At 36.0% G+C, this 10170-nt stretch overlaps 1 protein-coding gene across 3 annotated transcripts in view; it reads left to right on the top strand.

Annotated features, from left to right (window-relative positions):
• The first annotated feature begins 385 nt into the window (after window positions 1-385).
• LOC139960685 (transmembrane protein 45B-like) overlaps window positions 386-10170 on the top strand; it is a 37271-nt gene continuing 27486 nt past the window's right edge. Inside the window, exon 1 of one of the 3 annotated variants that reach the window (XM_071959249.1) lies at window positions 386-592. The gene's annotated coding sequence lies outside the window, so the exon portion shown is untranslated. Of the gene's footprint in view, window positions 593-619; window positions 871-978; window positions 1002-10170 lie in introns of those variants that run through there. The other 2 variants (XM_071959258.1, XM_071959268.1) reach the window with 2 other exon arrangements.

Raw genomic sequence — 10170 nt, 5'->3', positions numbered from 1 at the left:
CCAACATGGAGGGATTCCAGCAATTTAAGTAGGGGCACAAGTCATGATGATTGGCTCCGATGGGAGAGGAGTGGGCACAGTTTTAGGAGATTGGGGCATGACACATACGCTCATGCACACCTACACCGACTGTACGTCCACTTTGACAAGCCAATGCCGTAATCTCAATATTCTCATATTTGAAGCAAATTTGTGCAAGAATATCGTGTTGAAACCTTTTCATCTGATCCAAATAGAAATGGGTCATTTTTAAATAACATATGTTGTCGTGCCGATATTGGCAGATTCTTTGTCAAATATAGTGTTTGAATTTCAGACTAACATTTTACAGTACTTATCATTACTGTAGTGCTGGTGAGTTCATTGTTTCTAGAGCTCGCCCTCGCTACCAGTTGTTACGCGTTCCAAGGGAACGTACACTTTGTGCATGTGTATTGTCTTTTGGCATGTACACTATGTAAAACCCGTAAACTCCTAGAATATACACTGTACGCTGGAATGCTGAATTAGCGAAACACTCAAACAAAAATTAATATTTTGGGGATTTCGTGGTTACTTTGAAGGTTTACTCAATTATGCTGCTTGTTTGACGGTATGTATGACTTGATTTTGAAATGTTTCTTATCATATTTCTATCTTGTTTGTCAGAGTTCTTACCAACTAATTTCGAAATGGAAGTATAAACTGCGGAAGTCACAAGCATAACAGTGTATGGTGATTGTGTTAACTTAATCAAAAGTTAACTATCTTCTGCCACTAACTTAAAAGATAGGCTTTATGTCTAGGAGTACAGTAACGTTACACTACAGTACATTACAGTTGAAAGTGGAATGAGTTGAGATAAAACCAAAGCAGCTCGACTAGGCCTTAGTAAGTACATATATCATCCACTGGATAACTTTATTCATAACAAACGTTATCTCTACCACCATAATTACAATGATGCAACAATTCCAATTTCCAACACTAACGTTGTGTAGGCCTACTGCAGAAGCCTAAAGGTAAGGCCAGAGATTAGATCATGTAAATGAGAGAGGTGGGTTTAGGCAAGGCCAATAGAGTACTATGGTGCTCTTATTGTAGTGTAAAGTAAAACTAGGGTAGCGGAGCTCAACCTGATTTTGGTGTGGCAAATATATCCATGGCATTTGCAGACAAATTTTAGTGGAAACTTTTTGAACACTAAGTAAGATTGGTAAGTGACAATGTGAAGTTAACCTACTATCTAATGCTCATTCTTTATGCTTCAGTCCTGAAGCGAGTGAGGGTTATTTGCAGGCAGGGAACCTCTCGGACTTGAAAACTAGTCTCGAACGGGTACAGAAAAGTTCAGTGTAGTACTGTACATTCGGGGATCTGTCTGTAGACCTCAAGTGTGTACCATTAAATGTCAGTGCACACACACTGCCTATTGATTGCCTCGTCATTAAAAATTACTATACAGTACCGAGTTACCAAGTTATACCATTGATATGTCATATTTATGTCAAAACATATTAACAAAACCTACCACTGTTGGCAAAATGCCATGGTTAAGTAGCAAACCCAGCAGGAAGAAAGCAATGGCAATATCACTAAATTTATTATCCTTTGAAGAAGATCCTGCTAGGATCGAAATGTCAGGCCAACTTTCTTTTACACATTCTCCTACACAGGCTCTCTAGTGGATACGCAGTTTGCTAACAGTTTATTTTATTTTATTTAAATTTATTATCGTCATAAACATTTGGTGTAATTAAAAGGTCATGAGAATTGCCCCAAAATATGCTAGAAAGTGAGGTGATGGTCACCCATACTCAAATTTCAACAATCATATCATGTATTCTAACGATCCTCAATGGATGAGACTAACATCATGGAGGATCAGAACACTCAACAATGTAATTGTGAAAACTTTAAGCAATTATTATTAGCCTGCAAAACATTGGGGCGAGTATCGGTAAGCTTTAAGTTTAAGCCATATTTTCCTTCACTTGTAACTTTGTGGAAGCTTGTGTCGTCAAGCCAATTGATAAATAGACACACATGCATTGGTTACCCAGGTTTCAAGATACTTTTTTTGTGCATGATTTTCTTGCCATTATGGTTACTATTAAACTGGCAAATTACTAACCATGTACAGTAATCCAGTTGAAGTTGTTGGGGAAATTTTCTTCCCCACAACTTTTGATGTTTGAATTTGTTTCCACAGTGCAAAATATATACAAATAGTACAACATTTTTACAAGGCGGTGGTGGAGGACTGAGGAAGCGTAGCTTCTTCGAGCAGTCCCCCCCCCCCCCTTGCCAACGTCCATGTTTTGCTCTGATATATCTTAAAATGAGAAATTTTCCCAGTTTATTCCTAATTCCTTAAATACAACAAAGGAACTCAGAAATGCTTACAGTAGTAGTCTGGATTTTCTGTACTATTTGGAAAACATCAGTGAATACAGAAATACCTTTCTTTATTTCCCCATTTAGCCTGTATTTTGTGTGCACCTGTATAATGCCTACAGTCTGAGACAATCAGACAACTCTAGTAGTATTCTCGGTCTGTAAAGTATATGTTCTCTGACCTGCAATGTTGAGTTCCAAGTGTAGCAATTACACTGAAAATCATAAAATGTTTGTAAACCACATTGGTGTATCATTTCCGTCAGATAAGTGAAAGGAAGTTATCCAAATGTTTATGCTGCAAAGAGAAATGAAGGTTAAATAATGACTCAGGTTAATGCAAAGCTGTTGCAACTGATGCATTGAGGGTTGAATGAGAATTTGTTAATTGAAAACTGTTGCTTGACACACAAACATATTCAAGGCGTAATACCGCTTTAAATATCCTGTAGCATTTACTAACAATTTTTTATCAGTTTTGTTTTTCATGGTACGCCCAATGACATGTTCATTTAAGGAGAAGAAAACAAAGGACTCATTTGTAACATACTTCTATATCAGGTCAATCGTACCAGACATATTTAAATTATAAACATTTAGAGTTTGTATTTACACGCTATTCCATTGCATTGCAACTCAGAGTTTCACTCACACATTGAGTTCTTATCACTGCAGCGATCATCAGGCAACTATATTTACCAATCTGTCTGTTTTTGAACTACAGTAGTAATCTAGCACTTTTCTACTTAATAAGCTAATAAATCTATCATTCTGCAGCTTATGATCCAATTGTGTCATGCTTTTGTCCATTTTTCATTCACTGTATTTGAAGCTTGGAAGCCACATTATTTACATTTCACACTCTATTTATTCAAGCCACTGTAAAATCCTGCAAAATCGTTTCAGTCTTTGGTACAATGTGATAAAAACAACGTACTGTATGCATGCATGTGCGACTTCTTACCTAACATTTTGTAGCTAGGAAAGCTTTCAGCAACCATTGATGGGAATAAAATTAACTTTCTCACATGGAGTAGTGGTCTTCAGAATTCATGACATTTTCATCAGGGTAATTCTAAATTGCCATCGACAGGTACTGTAGGGCGGTGACAACACGCTACAGCAGAGTCAAGTTTGATCAAGTGCACAATCAGTTCTCTTTGCTCTTCCTTCTTGAGGAAGATAACAGTCTTTTGGAAGTTACAAACTTCTGGTTATAATGAAAATGCTCAGGAGAATTTTGTGTCATGTAGCATATTTAGCAGATCGAAATTAGATTTTTAGAGAACAACAACCAGTGAAAAATCAAAGGCAAAGAGCTAGAAGTATACATAACACACGATCATGTTTTATAGTGATAACCTTTTGGGTAAATGCAATATTTTATGTTCAAATGTTATAAGAAACCACTTGCACTGAATTTGACTTAAATATGTTCTTCAATTGATTATCTTTTCTACTTGGCAAATTTCATCATGCTAATTAAATGATTGATTGTCAAGTATCTAACATGACGTATAAAAATGTGTTGTTCATAGTCAGGACTATTTCAGTTGTTCAGTATCTGTGGGGAATATTTATCCTGCATGAGTGGTATTGCATATATATGTACAGTATATATTGCAAAATGCTTTGTAAATAGTCCAAAATTGATGTAAAGTTGCCGTTATCAATTTTGTGTGGCAAAAAATACTAAAAATAGAATATCTCTTGTTCTCTTCAGTACCTGCTTTTCAATGGGCAAAATGCATGTAGATCAAAAGTGCTCTGCAAAATGTAACCAGTAAATTATTTGCATAATATTCCCTGCCACTCAAGAACATTTCCGTTTCAAAACCAGAGAAAATATGCGTTGAACAATGAAGACTTATATTATTTTCCAGTTGTAATGTATATCTTTGTTTACCAAGAAAAGTTTTTATGCAGATTGCAGTTTATGTCACTCGTCTGAAATCTTGAGTCTGACGTGCAGCCATACTTGAAACTTTATCTCGATGGTTTCGTTACAGTTTGCCGGTTCTTGAAAAATGACTTAAAAGCCATCTATTCATTCTTAATGTACATATCTTTGATGACACAGTCTGAATTTCAAGCACTGTTCAACTTGATATATAGACCTTGTAGAGTGCGTTGCTATGGGAACTGTACAGTACAATCAAAATGTGACTGTCAATATGCACCCATGATTTATAACCCAGGTCGTATTATGTTGTGGCTATCATATATTCTAATTTCTAGATGCTATGTCACATCACGTGGGTTTGTCGCCAATCTTTTCCTTTCAGCGTGTGACTCATAAAAATGTCCTGAAAACGTTTGTCGAGAGATATTTTGCAGTACAGTATATTCCAAAAATTGTTGCGCTGCCCATGTTAAATGTCCATCCGGGAAAATGGATTGTTTGCAGTTAAATTCTATACTAGAGGCCTAGATTGTTTACTGCATGGTGTTGTGCAAATCGGATGTTTGTGGTCTGATTGTGTTATGTTAAGATTATAAATTGTCAGTTGGTGTAAATTTTTGCCATAAACGTTTCACAAACTAACCATGGAATTATGGCCTATAGATGCCATCTATAGACAACTTAAAATGTTTAAGCAGGCTTAAATTGTTTTCTCATAGGTTTGCAGATTTCATGAAATGTAATTCTTTTTCATAGGCTATGGTAGGCCTAGGTCAAGTAGCCAACAAGACTGATTGCTATTATACTTCTTTTTCTGAACAGTACTACATCAAATTTGGAAGTTTGTATGTTTGTCACACGTACAGTATACTATGCATGTCACTACGTACATGTATGTGTCACGATGTGTGTCTGAGTATGTGTGTCATAATTATATACATGTACTGTTATCAGATTATCAAGTTTCTGCAGCATTGCTACTCTAGTTGTGTAGGTGTCCTTAACGATATAATACTTTAGTTTCTTCTAGGTGGTACAGAGCTAGCAAGGTATTGATATTTTTTATATAGTAACGGTTTGTTAATATGCTGAGCATATACAGTAGAAATCTTTCCTAAAGTATATAAGTTTTATACTAAAAGTCTGCACCGTCAAGTTTAATATTAAAATCAATGTTTTATTAAACTGAGAGACATAGAATACCAACTTTTGTTATAATACAACAATTTGAAGATATGTTGACATCTCAGAGCTCTATATTAATATCCTTATCTTTCATCTAGGGCAGTTCTCTGTATAACTGTGCATATCCGTTGTAGAACTTTGCAAACTTGCTGGTAGCGTTCTCATGTGATCATATTGCAACAATACTGCCTTTAACCAGTAGTAAAAGTTGTATGAACCTCCATTATTAACTACAGTAGGTCAAAAAGGACACATTTTGTGTTTAAAAGTTTATTCTGTATTTCTCTCTTGTTGTTGCTTTCTATTTTCTGCCTACTTTATTTACCTCAAATTTCATAACAACCCCACATGTATATATAACAATTAACAAAAAAAGCTTTCATCTTTGGGAGAAAGGTGGGAAACTTTCCACTTTTATTTAATCTATCAATTATAAATTAATATTTGTGACTTTCTATTGTCTGTATGTCGTTCAGCATTGAAGACGACTCCTTCTTGAAGACACATTTAGCCCTGCCCTCTGTAGTAATTTACTATGGTCATTGGCCTGTAAACCGAACCGATTCTAAGGCTGTTTAATCTCTTCGATTATTAAATATTTGTATCTGAGTTGTGATCGATTATGGTCAGCTTATAAAGTACAGTAGGCTAGCTCTGTGTCAGTAATAATGTTAACTTAATAAAGGTCTAGTGTATTCATGCATGCACACGTTTCGTGCTACAGAGCAGCATGGAATTATTCAAACGTTAACAGTGTGTAGCGGTTTGTAGGTTAAAAATTTTGGTTTGCTTCATATTTGTTAAAATTCTAAATTTTTCAATGTGTACAAAACTGCTATACATCTCTGCATTTGTACACCAATTTGCCCATTTTGCACATAGCATTTATTGCTAGGGGATTATCCAGAAAATGATATAGGAAATAAACATTGTAGTAAAATAAACTTGGAATAAAAAAGAAAAAAGAGTGTACTGTAGTACATGTGGCTCAATTATGTCATATTAATTTAGACTTGATCAAGTCTTTTTCCTGGTGTGTAAAGAAGTTATTTGACCTTCTACTTGCTTATGCCAAGCATACCACATATGATAATTCCTTAGCAACCCCCCAGGTAGTAATCATGTACAGTTGGACCTCCACTGTTACTATTCATATACAGTATTGTTGTACTTACAGGTATAGTGAAGTAGGTATGTGTACAGTACATTTACAGTGAAGTACCACAACCTTACATGCTGTAGCTGATATGGGATTCTGTGGGATTGCAACCAAAACATAAATCAACAACAAAGAGGCAAAATATGTGAAATTATTACTACATTGTTGTTAGAGAGTTGGAAAGATTAGCTACATTCAGGATTGCCAACATTACTAAAGGTCAATTCATTCAGATTTTACATTTTAATACAGTATTCCAGTAGAGGTCATACTGTAATAGTCTTGGATCGGTCACTTTGATTTCTTCATTGTGCGATATATTGTTTAGAATTGAAGCAAAAATATGAATATTTGAATTAATTGAATTATATTATAGCTTTAAATTAAAGAGTAAACCCTTCATTTATTACTGGGTAAATGTTTTCCAGGCTTGCGCATGCTGCGATGCTTTGGAACTGTTTGCAGGGGCCTCAACAACATATTTGTAACACCTAGCATCAGGTTAGTTAAAGGATAACACTGTCCACCTTAAAACCATTGTTTTGAGGCAATTATCCCTCAGGAAGATAATTTCTGAGGAACATTAGCTAGTGAAGTAGTTATGCGTTACCTTATGTTAGCTTTGAAAGGAATATTGGCTTTGACCTTCCATCGTCCCGCATTTTACGTGTTTTTAGACAAACACGCGCATTAGTGCATTGCATTGGGTCATATGTTTAAATCTTTGCTGAGAAAGTTTCAAAAAAACGTTTTGTCATGGCCTGCTTGCTATCTCACTGTACTACACTATTCTATTCAGGATAATTATGAACCCTTTCACTCAAGCGTGATAAACGTTTCTCCACTGTCTTTTATTGTATTTTGTCTTTGACCCATCAACAACTTCCTGGTACGACATCCAACGTACCACAAGCATTCATGGAAAGGACTTTACTGTAGCTCTTTTAAAATATGACATTACTTGGATGTACCATGCAATTAATCAAACAGCAAGTTTTATCTTGTCACTTACTGTACATCCCTAATTCTGTACTTTATCTCCAGTCTCTCATCTCAACCCATTCTCAGGCTTAATTGGCAAGTACTACCTCCTACACAGTTCATACTTGTGTGAGTTATAACTCATCTCAGTTGTTGAAAAATTTGACATTTCAACGTCTTTTCTTCGTCTTCTTCCTCTTTTTACGGTCCAATTTTGTCTCAATTTTTTTTGGAATTTGATTACAGATGCATCAGTGTATTTTCTACCGGTGTCGTACAGCAGTTAGAACTCCCTGCTGGGAGGCAGCCTGTAGTCATAAACGAGTAATTTTTCTGTAGAGCTTCCGCGTATTGCAAGTGGCAAAATTACAAATCCCAGAAATTGTAGATGGTTTCCTTTAGTTTATATGTGATATTTAATGTACAGGAAATGTATTATTGCAATCGATATATTTATATTTATCTTTCCGGGATACTGCGGCTCTTGCACAACTGCACAATTGCAAAACTAGATTTGATTTCAAATGTAGAGGTTGGATTTCTTTTCCAGGGACGAATAAGACTGGTTTCTAAAGGTAGAATCTGTAATTTATTGCTGTTCAAATGTGAAATAGAACACCTGTATAATGGACAGGATGAATCATTGCATGATGGGTAAATAAAATAAATATAATTTAGAAAAAAATCACTTTTTAGGGATTCGTTCTACAATGCGTAACTGCAGATTCATGCTGCAGTTTGAAATTGTGCGAACAATCTCATGTCATTGACCACTTAACCAAGAGACTGCTGGCAAATGAGAGGTCGCTTTTGATGTTCCTTAATCTCTCCATGTTTATGATCCAATTTAACTTTTCTGATCAAATTTGTGTTTGAAAAGTCTTCTAATCCAAACATGACATTGATCAATGAGGACTTCCGTCTTGAGCTAATAATAAGGGAAATCAGAGTACTCGATGTTCTATGCAATGCTTTTATGTTACTACTGCCGTAAATTTCACTTTATCGGAAGGAAATATAGCCGAGGCTATTAAAGGAACTGCTTTTCTACAGGGAATGGTTGGTGTTAATAGAAGTTCTTAAGGGACTCATTGATAAATGATCAAGATATGTAATAATGTAAAAAAAATAAAACCTGTCAAAAGATGGAGAGTGTCGTATGTCAAAAATCAGCTTTGGTTACTTCACATCTTAGCTGACCTGTCTCCTCACAGAGTGAGCACTTCAGACTTCAGTGATTAATACAGCAATAGCTGGATGGCTATAACTACTTTATACCAATAGGTCATATCCTATCGTCCTACCAGTGACTTAGATGTCACAATAGTGTGACCTCACTTTGGGTAAAGCAAACTTTACACAAGGGCCATTAAGAAGCAAACTTTAGAAACATTTGCTAAGTTAGAAGCACACAGTACAATAGATAACTTTGACGTATGACTCCATGTCGTTACCTGATTTCTGACCAATCTGATTAACATTCTTATATATGGGGGAAGGGTGGGAGAAGCATTTGGGGATTTGTCATAGAGCAACTTTTAGAATTTAAAATTTATATAAACATCCTGTACATATTAACCTGAACTATAACTCTGTCTGTAGAACAAGATTCTAAATTTTTTTCCCTGAGTATGAGCACAAGTACAACACCATGAGGGAGAGAATTAATTAAGGTAAACTAAGCTAGACTACAGAGTTTACAGTATATACAGAATGGCTAGTACTGTACAAGTCTGGGAGACAGGAAGTGCTTTCCCCGTCAACTCTGGAAGGTGTACCAGATAGTTCCTCTGACGCAGTATATGAGAGTGGACTTGGCTGTTTCATCCGGGCATGTCATAGTAAATATCCAGACCATGTAGTCAGTTTGTTGGGATCATGTCAAATGTAATGCTATTTGATGTTAAAATTCCATTACTAGCGATGTGCGCAATTGGGGCCATGCGACCCCCTCCTCCATTGTTCAGTTGGGGGGGCAAAGGTTCAGTCAGTGGGAAAGAATAAGACCATTTCCCTGGATGTGCACTCCTCCCCCTTCCCCCCCCCCCCCACCTTTTTCAACCTCACACAAAAATCCAAGAGCATTATTAGCACGACTTTGCTTCAAGACCTTTATATACATTAAACATGCCTCAGAATGTACCATTTGACTTGTAAACATCTATTTTGTAGACTACCTATATGGTAGTAGGCGTCAACGATCTCAGGATCACACCTCTTCCTATAAAACGTCCTTCATCCTCTGTACCTTCCACAAAGGTCCCTTCCCTAATCAGCTTTAGAAATTTATAACTGGACCCCCCCCCCACCCCAACACACCTTTAAAATCCTGTGTCAATTACCATTAATCCCCGTTAGCTGTTCATTTGCTTAGTCAGTCATTTCCACTAATTAATTAGGAATTCTTATTTGTGAAATTTTCCAACTTGCTTTTTCCATGTGATGAAGGGAAAAGGACAAACTGTTTAGGGGATAAAATGTTGATGATGGAATCAGAATCTCCATTTGGCGCAAAAAAGCGAGTGCGGATAATATGTTAGTTTAATTAATTGCAATCATGATTTAA

The sequence above is a fragment of the Apostichopus japonicus genome, chromosome 3 (genome assembly GCF_037975245.1).
Source record: "Apostichopus japonicus isolate 1M-3 chromosome 3, ASM3797524v1, whole genome shotgun sequence".
Lineage (NCBI taxonomy): Eukaryota > Metazoa > Echinodermata > Holothuroidea > Aspidochirotida > Stichopodidae > Apostichopus > Apostichopus japonicus.
Note: the sequence above shows the minus strand (reverse complement) of the source record. Positions and strands in the feature narration are given on the sequence as shown.